The sequence below is a fragment of the Balaenoptera acutorostrata genome, chromosome 17, assembly GCF_949987535.1.
Source record: "Balaenoptera acutorostrata chromosome 17, mBalAcu1.1, whole genome shotgun sequence".
NCBI lineage: Eukaryota > Metazoa > Chordata > Mammalia > Artiodactyla > Balaenopteridae > Balaenoptera > Balaenoptera acutorostrata.
The window spans coordinates 7,292,690-7,304,763 of NC_080080.1; the positions used below are offsets into that span (position 1 = coordinate 7,292,690).

Below are 12,074 nucleotides of genomic sequence, written 5' to 3' on the forward strand. Positions count from 1 at the left end.
AAAAGCATCCATGGCTCTTGGGAGGTTTTGTTTGCCTTTTCCTCCAATGAAAAGGGTCTCAGAACCGTTTAAGGCTCTGATAAAAGCTTGGGAGCCTTTCCCTTGGAAAAATGCCCATGCTAACACAATTCTGTACATAATTTCAGGATGTTGATACATTCCCCCAAAGCCATGGACCCAGATAAAAACTCCTGCTTTCCAGTCCCGACATTGGAAGATGACGATGAAGTTGATACATGAAGAAGCACAAATTGGACAGCTGACCCTAATAAATCATAGAGGAGGAACAGGTGACAAGCACACGCTCGTACCCACGTGACTTCACTTCTACCAGCTCGCTCCAGCACAGGACAAGCGGCAGGTGTGGGTCACCCGCCCCTGTGGCAAGCCGCTGACATGGTGAGAAGGACAGAGCAGAGGCAGGACCGGGCTGTGCTGATCTGATAAGAGGATTAAGTTTCGGCTTCCCTCCCACCATCCCTGATGCCCTCGGACTAAGCAGCTGCCCCAGCTCAGCTCTTCCTCGGATGCAAAACGTCTCTCTGCCCAGGTAGTCGCTGCGTGCTGGCCCCCAGAGGCACCAGCCTTTCCTGAAACACACGGTGATGTTCTTTACACCTTTGCCCAGGCGTGCCCTCTGTGGGCGATGCCCCGCCCCTCCGGTCAAGCACCCACTTGCTCTTGGAGACTGGCTCAGTTTCACCTCTGAGCTGTTGCCCTAGTTCTGGGGGTGGGTTTAGCTGCTCCCTCCTGCGCTCTGCTCGCCCCACACCCACCCCTCTCTTCCTGTGCTTGCTACACGGTAAGTGTGGGACTCCTAGAGCAGTTATTTTTTCACGTGATTATCTCCTCTATCAAGAGGATGAGCTTCCTGAGGACAAAGACCAGCTTCCTACACAGTGTCTGGTGCATAACGGTTACTTTATAGACATTTCTGGTGGGACTTCCCTGGCAGTCCAATGGTTAGGACTCTGAGCTTCCACTGCCGGGGCCCAGGTTCGAGCCCTGGTTGGGGAGGTAATATCCTGCAAACCCGGCAGTGAGGCCAAAAAAAAAAAAAGTTTTGGGGATGCTATGACTGAGTGATATATATATGGTCAACCTACGAAAAGAAAGTGAGCAGTATGATACAGGACACGTGTAGGAGGCAGACACACTGGAGAGGCACCAAGTTCATGAAAACTTTCCTAAAAGTAAAGACTAGTCACAAGGGTATATAAGAGCAACCTGAAGCGGAGGGAGCAGTGTGATACGTGAGCAGCTCAAAGGGGACACAGACGGTGCACCTGGCAGGCCAGAGGCTCTGAGCCTGGAGCCTCGACCCCAAGAGCAGCTTGCAGCAGAGTCCCCGAAGGGCCTCCTGGAGCAGGAAGGTGCTCTGGGACTCCATCTGCCTTCCCCACACTCTGTAACAAGAGCGAGCACTTGGTTTTGTTTTGTTTTGTTTGGCTGCACCATGGCTTGTGGGATCTTAGTTCCCTGACCAGGGAATCGAACCCGGGCCCCCTGCAATAAAAGTACTGAGTCCTAACCACTGGACTGCCAGGGACTTCCCAAGAGCGAGCACTTTGAAAGTTTGTTTTCGTGCAGAGGTCTCATTTTCCTAGTGCATCTCACAGACCTAATGTTTTTCAGGCCTACATGCTTTCGTTTTCTTTTAATAAAATCTCTGGGCCTTAACCCTGAATTGAGAGGGTCTGGGAGGAGCGGTGTGGCAGGAGGACGAAGCTGGTGCAGCAAACGAGGCAGTCCTGCACAGACGGGAAGGGATGGTCCATCAGCAGGAAACAGCCCTCAAAGCCAGTCACATCAGAAATGGGTGACACCGTGATGAACTGTTAGTGACGAGACATAAATGGAAATTGAGGGGTCTGATAGAGGGGACTTAAGAGGGACAATCAAGAGACGTAACACTGCCTCCCCTCTGAGCAATCATCTTCAGCCGGACACTGCCCTTTGGATTCTCAAAACCCTAGGCATTGGGTTAGCCCAGTGTTTGCATGTATATTTAGCCACAGACCACTTTTTTGGAGTACATCCTATACAGTAAGTCCAACAGGTCCAGCAGATAAAGGAGAAGCAGCAGTGAGGGGGCCAGAGCCCACACACTTCCCCCTCTCCTCCCCGAACCCAATACCCCTGGAGGCAGGAAGTTCTCTGAGGAACCCAGTTTGAAACCTATTGCACTAAATTACTGGTCTTAGCCTTGGCATCCCAAACTCCAGTGACCCCAAAGTCCAGATGGACAACATAAAAGAGTGACACTGGCTTGTTTTGGCTTTGACAAAATTGGGGTGTCCTAATAGAGGGAGCCCCAGAGGAAAAGCTGTGCTCCTTCCATGGGATTGATTGTTGCTAGACTCTGGCAGACCGAGGAATGCAGCAGGCTCTGTGTTCACAGACCAGAGTTTTCCATTGAAGCCAGAAATCCAGATTTTCCCATGAACTCACCTGACTTTAAAAAAAAATTAATAGACTGTTTTTTAGAGAAGTTTTAGGTTACAGAAAAAATGCATGGAAAGTACAGGGAATTCCCATATACTTCCTCCCCCAGCCCCATTCCAGTCTCTCCTATTATTAGCATCTTGCATTAGTGTGGTATATTGGTTACAATTGATGAACTAATATTGATACATCATTACTAACTAAAGGCCATAGTTTACATTCATTCTTTGTGTTGTACATTCTATGGATTTAGACAAATGTATAATGATATGTATCTACCAACACGGTGTCAACCCCAGTCATTTCGTTGCCCTAAAACTTTTCTGTGCTCCACCTATTCATCCCTCTTCATTTGCCCTCCCAGCGACCCCTGGCCACCACTGATCTTTTCACTGTCTCTGTTCTTTTCCAGAATGTTCATATCTTTGGAACTGTACAGTATGTAGCCTGTTCAGACGGGCCTCTTTCATTTTGGAAATATGCATTTAAGTTTCCTCCACGTAACTCCCGATTTTTAACTACTGAAAATAGATTGAAATAGTCACAAAATACTGAAAGGTAGACCTTCATCCTACACCTCTCTTGGTTGGATAAGGAGGTACCTTTCTCTCACTTTTTACAACCGGTATTGGAGGCGGGGGATGGGGGAGAGGGAGAGGGTCAGCTCAGAAGTGGAGGCGAACATGAGGGAGAGATGGTTCCTGAAGGAAGCATGGCTTCCAGTTTCCAGTTTTGTTTCTGGTTTCCGGTTTCCGATTTCTGGTTTCTGGTTCAAGCTCGCTCAGCTTGGGATGAGCCCCTCCACCTTCAGTGTGCCTGCCTCACCCAGAATCCCACCTGGTTCTCACTCCATCCTCTTTCTCCCCCACTCCCACCCACCCCACTTGATTCAGAGAGAGAAAGCACAGTGAAAATGCCCGTGAAGGCCCTATGTTCTCCCTCCCAGCTGTGCCCGTGGCCAGGGTTTGCCCAGAAGCAGTTAGCAGAGCCATCGCCTAATAAGATTTAGCAGCCCTGGCTGCCGGCAGCCAAAGCCAGTGATAACTGGATAATATTTCTTAACATGAGGTTGACAGCTTATTTTTGTGCTCATTCAACACTCATATAAGAAGCACCATGTTTGCATTTAAAACTTGTGGAGCAGCTTAAGAACATGGGGCTGGAATCAGACAGTCCTGGGCTCAGATGACATTTCTGCTCCCGCTAACTAGCTAAATCCAGACCCCCTCTGGGCCCCAGTTTTCTCATCTGCAAAAATGAGCACAATAATGCCTTCTCTGAGAGCTATTAAGAAGATTGAATGCTACATGTGGCTTACACACAGAAATGTTCACTGAGCATCAGTTCCTTGTCTGCTCCTTACTGGGAGCTAGAGACCTGGGTTTTAGTTCCAGCTTTGTTATCATCCAACTTTGTGTCTAGGAATTAGTCACAAATGGGAGACCACAAGCCAACAGCTGCCCTGCTCCTATTTATTTTTTAACTTTTTTAAAATTGAAAACCCTTTTTAAAAACTGAAGTATAGTTGCTGTACAATATTATATGTTATAGGTGTACAATATAGTGATTCACAATTTTTAAAGGTTATACTCCATTTATAGTTATTGTAAAATATTGGCTATATCCCCCATGTTGTACAATATATCCTTGTAGCTTATTTTATGCCTAACATCAATAGTTTGTACCTCTTACTCTTCTACCCCTATATTGCCCCTCCCCCCTTCCCTCTCCCCACTGGTAACCACTAGTTCTCTATATCTGTGAGTCAGCTTCTTTTTTGTTATATTCACTAGTTTGTTGTATTTTTTAGATTCCACATGTAAGTGATATCATACAGTATTTGTCTTTCTCTGACTTACTTCACTTAGCATAATACCCAAGTCCATCTACGTTGCTGCAAATGGCAAACTTTCGTTCTTTTTTATGGCTGAGCAGTATTCCGTTGTGTGTATGTATATATATATATATATATATATATATATATATATCTCACATCTTTTTTTAACTTTTTATTTTCTATTGGAGTATAGTTGGTTAACAATGTTGTGTTAATTTCAGGTGTGCAGCAAAGTGATTCAGTTATACATATACATGTATCTATTCTTTTTCAAATTCTTTTCCCATTTAGGTTGTTACATAATACTGAACAGAGTTCCCTGTGCTATACAGTAGGTCCTGGTTGGTTATCCATTTTAAATACAGCAGTGTGCACATGTCCATCCCAAACTCCCAATCTATCCCTCCCCCCACCCTTCCCCCGACCCCCGTAACCATAAGTTCGTTTTTTAAGTCTATGAGTCTGTTTCTGTTTTGTAAATATGTTCATTTGTATCAATTTTTTTTTTAGATTCTGCATATAAGTGATATTTGTCTTTCTCTGTCTGACTTACTTCACTCAGTATGACAATCTCTAGCTCTACCCATGTTGCTGCAAATGGCATTATTTCATTCTTTTTAATGGCTGAGTAATATTCCATTGTATATATACACCACATCTTCTTTATTCATTCATCTCTTTTTCTTTTTTAACTACATGCATCCATTTATTTATTTATTTTTATTATTTATTTTTTAATTTATTTTTGGCTGTGTTGGGTCTTTGTTGCTGTGCACAGGCTTTCTCTAGTTGTGGCAAGCGGGGCTACTCTTCGTTGTGGTGTGCAGGCTTCTCATTGCAGTGGCTTCTCTTGTTGCAGAGCACGGGCTCTAGGCACTTGGGCTTCAGTAGTTGTGGCGCGCGGTCTTAGTTGCTCCACGGCATGTGGGATCTTCCCAGACCAGGGATTGAACCCATGTCCCCTGCATTGGCAGGTGGATTCTTATCCACTGTGCCACCAGGGAAGTACCCATTCATCTGTTGATGGACACTTAGGTTGCTTCCATATCTTGGCAATTGTAAACAATGCTGCTATGAACATTAGGGTGCATGTATCTTTTCTTTTTTTTTTTAACATGTATCTTTTCTAATTAGTGGAAAACCTTTTTTTAATGGAACATCTTTTTATATACACTCAGAAAGTACACATATCAGGGAGTCCTCTGGTGGTCTAGTGGTTGGGATTTGGCTCTTTCACTGCCGTGGCCCAGGTTCAATCCCTGGTCAGGGAACTGAGATCCCACAAGCTGTGCGGCGTCACAAAAAAAAGAAAAAGAGAAAAGAAAGAAAGAAGGAAAAGACACATATCGTAACTCTGCACCTTGATGAATTTTCAAAGACTGAACACACTATGTACTCAGGGCCCAGATGGGAAATAGCATCCCCAGGACCTCCTCACTCCCCCTTCTAGTTGCTCACCCTGCAAGAGCATGACTACCGTCCTGGCCTCCAACACCCTCGATTGTAGCTCTGCCTGTGTTTGTACCTTGTATAAACGGAATCATGCAGTACGTGCTCTTGGGTCTGGTTTCTTTTGCTCAACACTGTGTTTGTGAGATTCATCCATATTGTTGGGTGTGGCTATAGATTGTCCATTTTTATTTCACTATTGTGGGGTTGGCATTCTACGGCTGGCAGGCCAAATTCAACCTTCCATCTGTTTTCATAAATAAAGTTGTGGGGTTTTTTTGTTTTTGTTTTTTTAAATATAGCCATGCCAACTAAGTTGTGTACATGTCTATGGCTGCATTCTGCACTGCACTACAGAGACAAAAGCTGAGAAGACCATAAGGTCCACAAAGCTGGAGATACTCTCTGGCCCTTTACAGAAAAAGCTCTGGGACTTCTATATAGTATTCCATTGTGTGAATATACTAACATTTATTTATTCATTTCACTGTTAATGAGCAGTTGTGTAGTTTCTGAGTTGGGGCTATTAAGAGTAATGTGCTAAGAGCATCTCTTAAATGTCTTTTGGTGAAACATGCGTGTGCACTTCTGTTGCGTCTGTTCCTGGGAGTGAATTTGTTAGATCATAGGGCAGACGTAAGTTTAACCTCATCAGAAACCGTCCATCAGTTTTCCAAAGTGGTTGTGCCGTTACCTCTCCCATGAGCAGTGTCCGAGAGTTCCACTTGCTCCGTACGCTCTCTGCACTGGTATTTCCTGCCTTTATCATTTTAGCCATTTCCCCTGCTCCCATTTTGATGCTTCTCCTCTTTCTATGAGTTATTTCTCAGTTTGTGGTTGGGCACCTCCAGGGTTAGAGCACTCACTGCATCTAGGGGGCAACTGTTTCATCTTTGGACACTTTGTTTTCTTAAGAAGCTCTTCTTCATAGAATCACCTTTTGGATATTTAAAGATCAACACGTGTGTCCCCGCTAAATGCTGTCTTCTCCCAGGGAAAGAACACTAAACATTTCCAGCTTCTTTAAAGTCACTTGGAAAACATGGTCTGCATGCCCTCGCCATCCTGGTTGCCTGGTGAACAACAGGCTTAGCCTCTCTGGACCTCAGTTTACCCATCTGTAAAATAAGGGGGTTTGATTCAAAGATCTTTAAAGTCATTTTAACTCCAACATTCTGTGTTAAACCTTAACTTGGGAACCCTTGCAGAGATGCCCATGTACATCTCTAAACAGGGGCCACCCTCCCCTAAGTGTTCCTGTTAATGTTTATCTGCTGACAGTAGCAAATGGAGACATTTATTCATCCCATTTCTCTTCCTTCCGACACAGTTTCTGAGAGCCAAGGATGTTCCAGTTGTGGCAGAAGGAGCTCATGATGGTAAGACTGATCTGGGTTTCTCCTGTCATACACACAGCTCCAGCAGGAAGCAGGAGGGGAAAGTGGATTGTGTGCCGGGGGGACCCCGTATCGTCCATGGGAGGCTGTGAGTGTGCCAAATGCACTTTAAGAAGGTGAGATTATGGGAGATATCGGCACTGATGAACTTCACCAGAGGCTGGAGGGTGACTGGGGGAGGGAGGAGTTGATGCTTGCCTGAGCCTGGTCACCGGAGGACGGTAGCCTGAGGCATCGGGGGAATGCAGGTTTCACCCTCAACCTTCTCAGGATTTATTCATTTGCAGCAAATGACTCCCAGGCCAGACTGCTCTCTGCTTTCTTTTGACGTAAGTGTCAGTGGTGTGTAAGGATGGAAGAACAGGTCAGCAAGTCTGGATGTCAGCCCCCTCTGATATTTGAATTTTGCAGAGACCAGCCTACTTTTTTTTAAATTAATTAATTTATTTTTGGCTATGTTGGGTCTTCGTTGCTGCATGCGGGCTTTCTCTCGTTGTGGTGAGCGGGGACTACTCTTTGTTGTGGTGCACAGGCTTCTCATTGCGGTGGCTTCTCTTGTTGCAGCGCATGGGCTCTAGGTGCATGGGCTTTAGTAGTTGTGGCGCGTGGGCTCAGTAATTGTGGCACACGGGCTTAGTTGCTCCGCATCATGTGGGATCTTCCCGGACCAGGGCTCGAACCCGTGTCCCCTGCACTGGCAGGCGGATTCTTAACCACTGAGCCACCAGGGAAGCCCCTAACTTATCCTTTTTGATCATTAAGGACTCATGGCTTTTCACAGATTCAACTTGTTCTGGTAAATCGACAATTGTAGACCCAGCTATTCTTTGTTATATCCAAGTTGTCACAACCTGACCAGAGGGACCCCATTTCCTTTTCAGTCAACTCCTTTGTCCTTTCAGCAATAGCCCAGCACTTTTGACAGCAGCCTGGTTTTCTGGCAAGAGCAAGTTGTCTCAGGCCATTCTAACTTTCCCCTGCTTCCAGACGTGGACTCAGGTCCTTTGAAGGAGCCCTGGGTACCGCTAACGGAAAGTGCTGTTGCGATCAATGTGTGTGTGTGCCGAGGGAACAACATGTGCGCGCTGGTGATGAGCTGGCACACATGGCCACTGAAGAGGAAGGACTAGAGGGGACGTTGCTTCCTAAGGTCACAATTATGTTCTCAAATTGCTCAGATCATTCTACTGTTACAACCTCTTCTTTTATACAGTTTTAAATAGATTTTTCTCTATAACGTGCCTATTCCGCTTTTAACACTTCACTCAGACTGTGATTATCCCAACCTCTGATCTTATCAACTTCTGTGTGCCTCAAGGCCCATTATCTTGAGGTCACTCGTATGTATACTTTATCAGAACCTGCTTTCAAGAAAACGTCGTATAAAATTATATATATAAATTTTTCTGTTTTCCTGTAAATGCTCATCTGTCATATACCTATTAGACATAACTATAAAATTATTGACACAAATATATTCAATTATATTAATTTATTATTATATAACCAAATGCCATTTCATGGTGATACATTTCTGGCACAAATTCACTCCCGTGCTAGCCTTGAGAGGCTGATGGACACCAGAGGGCCAGCTGGGAAGCTCATCTCCTCTAGGAACTGTCGTTGAAGCAGGATGCCATTAATAATACAATTTTGAGCAATTTATATTTAATTCCACTAATGCGCCTTCATTAATTGAAGGCATTTTGGGATAGTACGCAAATGGCAAGAATAAAGATTTTTGCTGACTGAAAATGTGCAAATCACTCAGCAAAGCCAGGGGTGGACTCTTCTCTCCATTTGCAGATCTGGTCCCATAGAAAGGGACTGGCTCTTTGTCATTTCTGTATGCCTGTGGCCAGGCCAGTTTTCAGTAATGATAGGTGCTCAGTGATTCTTCTCTGAATAGAGAAGGAAGAAAATGCCATGAGAATAACGGAGAAAATCATAACTGGCCAAATCATTAACCTGGGACTGTCATTCATAATCCACAATTTCTTTTTTTTAAAATTTGACTTTATTAATATTCTGAGGCAATTGGGTTTTGAGACAAACTTTAAATTGCTTCATTTCCAAAATTCATTTTGGTCACAACATCCAGGAGCAATCCATCAGCTAATCAATAACTAACATTTAAATGCTGTTGCCAGAAAGGCAACCCAGCACAAAACCAATACTGTCAGCAACTCAGAACAACTCTAATTTCCTGACAGAAATCGATTCACAGCAAAATAGTGGTTATTGCAAATATTTATCGTTCTGAAAAGGAAAGCTCATCAGTGCAGCTTCTCGAGCAGTTCATTTGCAAATGAAGGACTGTGATGGGCTCCACCTCGCCATCTATCTTGAGATGTAGGATGTGGTGGGTGGCAATAACCCTATGATTGCCTTGAAATTGGCCCTTTTGGGGGTGTAGTGGGTACTGTGGGCCCATCCCCGATGGCCATGTGGGGAGAATATTGGGCATGGAAAGTCCAGTTCCACACCTGGGATTTCACTGGCTTGCTGTGTGATCTCAGAAAGCCACCTAACCTCTCTGAACATTTTTTCTCTTCAAGAAAAGCACGATAATCATATCTGTCCAATTTAGCCCTCTAGTTGTTGTGAGGATGAAACGAAGGGGTTGGGGGAGGAGATATCCCTGAACATATATTGAATGGACTGGGTAAATTTGGGGTCTTATAATGACTCTTTATTTCCCAAGAACAGGATTAAGGAGCAAGGCAGAATGTTCCTGAGAAATCAGAGCGTCATCCTAAATCTCAGTGTTCACGGGAGTTTTACTAACTGGAAAACAAGTGACAATGGGAACAAATGTGCTGAGTGACACTTCTGTGCAGTAGGAGCTGGGAAACAAGGATAAAAAAATCTGTGCTCATGAAGTTCATGGTCTAGCTCATGGGGAGGGGGGCTGAGCAAACAGATAAATGCAATGGGTGTGGGGAGGGTAAAGGGAAGTGTGAGCGGGAGTGTGGGAACACACAGGCATGAACTGAAGGACAATTTCTCAAGTCGAGCAGCCATAGAGGGAAGGCTATTCCAGGAAAAGACAACAGGCGCAGATTAGCACTTCAAGAGAACCATAAAAATAAATCAGTATTTCCCAAATTTCTCATTTGAAGTTCACTTTTACATTTTTTGGGGGCCTTGTCTCTGTACCACATGCACCATTTTTTTCTTTTTTTAATTTATTGGCCATGCTACACGACATGTGGGATCTTAGCTCCCTGACCAGGGAGCGTACCCACACCCCCTGCATTGGAAGCACGGAGTCTTCTTTTTTTTTAATTTTTTAATACTTTTTTAAAATAGTATTTTTAAAAATTTTTATTTATTTTTGGTTGCATTGGGGCTTCGTTACTGCACGCGGGCTTTCTCTAGTTGCGGCGAGCGGGGGCTACTCTTCGTTGCGGTGCGCGGGCTTCTCATTGCAGTGGCTTCTCTTGTTGTGGAGCACGGGCTCTAGGCACATGGGCTTCAGTAGTTGCGGCACGCGGGTTCAGTGGTTGTGGCTTGCGGGCTCTAGAGCGCAGGCTCAGTAGTTGCGGCGCACGGTCTTAGTTGCTCTGCAGCATGTTGGATCCTCCAGGTTCAGGGCTCGAACCCGTGTCCCCTGAATTGGCAGGTGGATTCTTAACCACTGCGCACCAGGGAAGTCCTGGAAGCACTGAGTCTTAACCACTGGAACACCAGGTAAGTCCTGCACCATTTTTTTTTTTTTAAGAGAATTCTTTTTTTTTTTTAAAGGAACTCCTTTATTTATTTATTTATTTATTTATTTATTTATTTATTTATTTTTGGCTGTGTTGGGTCTTCGTTTCTGTACGAGGGCTTTCTCTAGTTGCAGCAAGTGGGGGCCACTCTTCATCGCGGTGCGTGGGCCTCTCACCATCGCCGCCTTTCTTGTTGCGAAGCACAGGCTCCAGATGCGCAGGCTCAGTAATTGTGGCTCACGGGCCTAGTTGCTCCGCGGCATGTGGGATCTTCCCAGACCAGGGCTCGAACCCGTGTGCCCTGCATTGGCAGGCAAATTCTCAACCACTGCGCCACCAGGGAAGCCCCTCCTGCACCATTTTAAGTTGGCCAATTTTTAAAAATGTAAGTTGGGATTAAAAAGAAAACTTTATACATTACTACCATAAATGAAAAACATTGTTAAAACAAAAGCTAACCTTAAAAATACAGGCAACAGGAACTCAATTTATTCAATAAATTACTGTCAGGCTGTTCTAGATTCTGGGACTAAAGGGGCGACAAAGACGAGATGGAGATAAATTAATGTCAGGCAGAAATTGATACTAGGGAGAAAACAGAAAGTGACTTAGGAGGGTTACTTTGGATGGGGTGGTCTGGGAGGGCCCGCTAAGAGACATCATTTGAGCAGAGATCTGAAGGAAGTGGTAGACCAAAAGGAAGATGAGGTCATTACATCTCAACCAGATATTGTTGCCTGCAGAAAGAAGACTGTGAGCCAGATTCAGGGAGACGAGCAAGGGTTAGCGAGGCGTGCTCACACCCAACTGAGACTTTCTGCAAGACAGGAGGACAGAGAGAAGGCAGTCATTCTGTCGAGGTGGTGCCAGTTGTTTAATTCAGTCTGGAAGACTAAATCAAGTCGGGTACTCCTAGCGGAAAGCATCCCACTTCAGGAAACACTGCAACCTTTGAGAGGGAGGCAGGCTGTTACCGCCCCGATTGACAAATTAGTAAACTAAAGCCAAGAAAAGTTAAATCGCTGGGAACTGGGACCGGAGCGCTGCCTTAACGTCGTCCAGCCCGGTGTAGTGCAGGGGTGGGTCCAAGGATGGGCCGGCAGGTAGATGCTGGCTTTGGCAGCGCTGTGAAGACTCCCAATCCTCCAATCTGCATTCCACGCCTCTCGTTAGCCCCTTCCCAGGAGAGGCTCAAAACCCGGAGCGACGGAATCTGCGGAGCGGGACACAAAG

General features: G+C 45.2%; 1 protein-coding gene across 1 annotated transcript in view; it reads left to right on the top strand.

Annotated features, from left to right (window-relative positions):
* Positions 1–499: 499 nt before the first annotated feature.
* The window catches only part of ZFAT (zinc finger and AT-hook domain containing), a 414,334-nt gene continuing 402,759 nt past the window's right edge, over positions 500–12,074 (top strand). The window contains exons 1-2 of the mRNA XM_057531706.1: positions 500–550; positions 7,062–7,110. The gene's annotated coding sequence lies outside the window, so the exon portion shown is untranslated. The remainder of the gene's footprint in view (positions 551–7,061; positions 7,111–12,074) is intronic.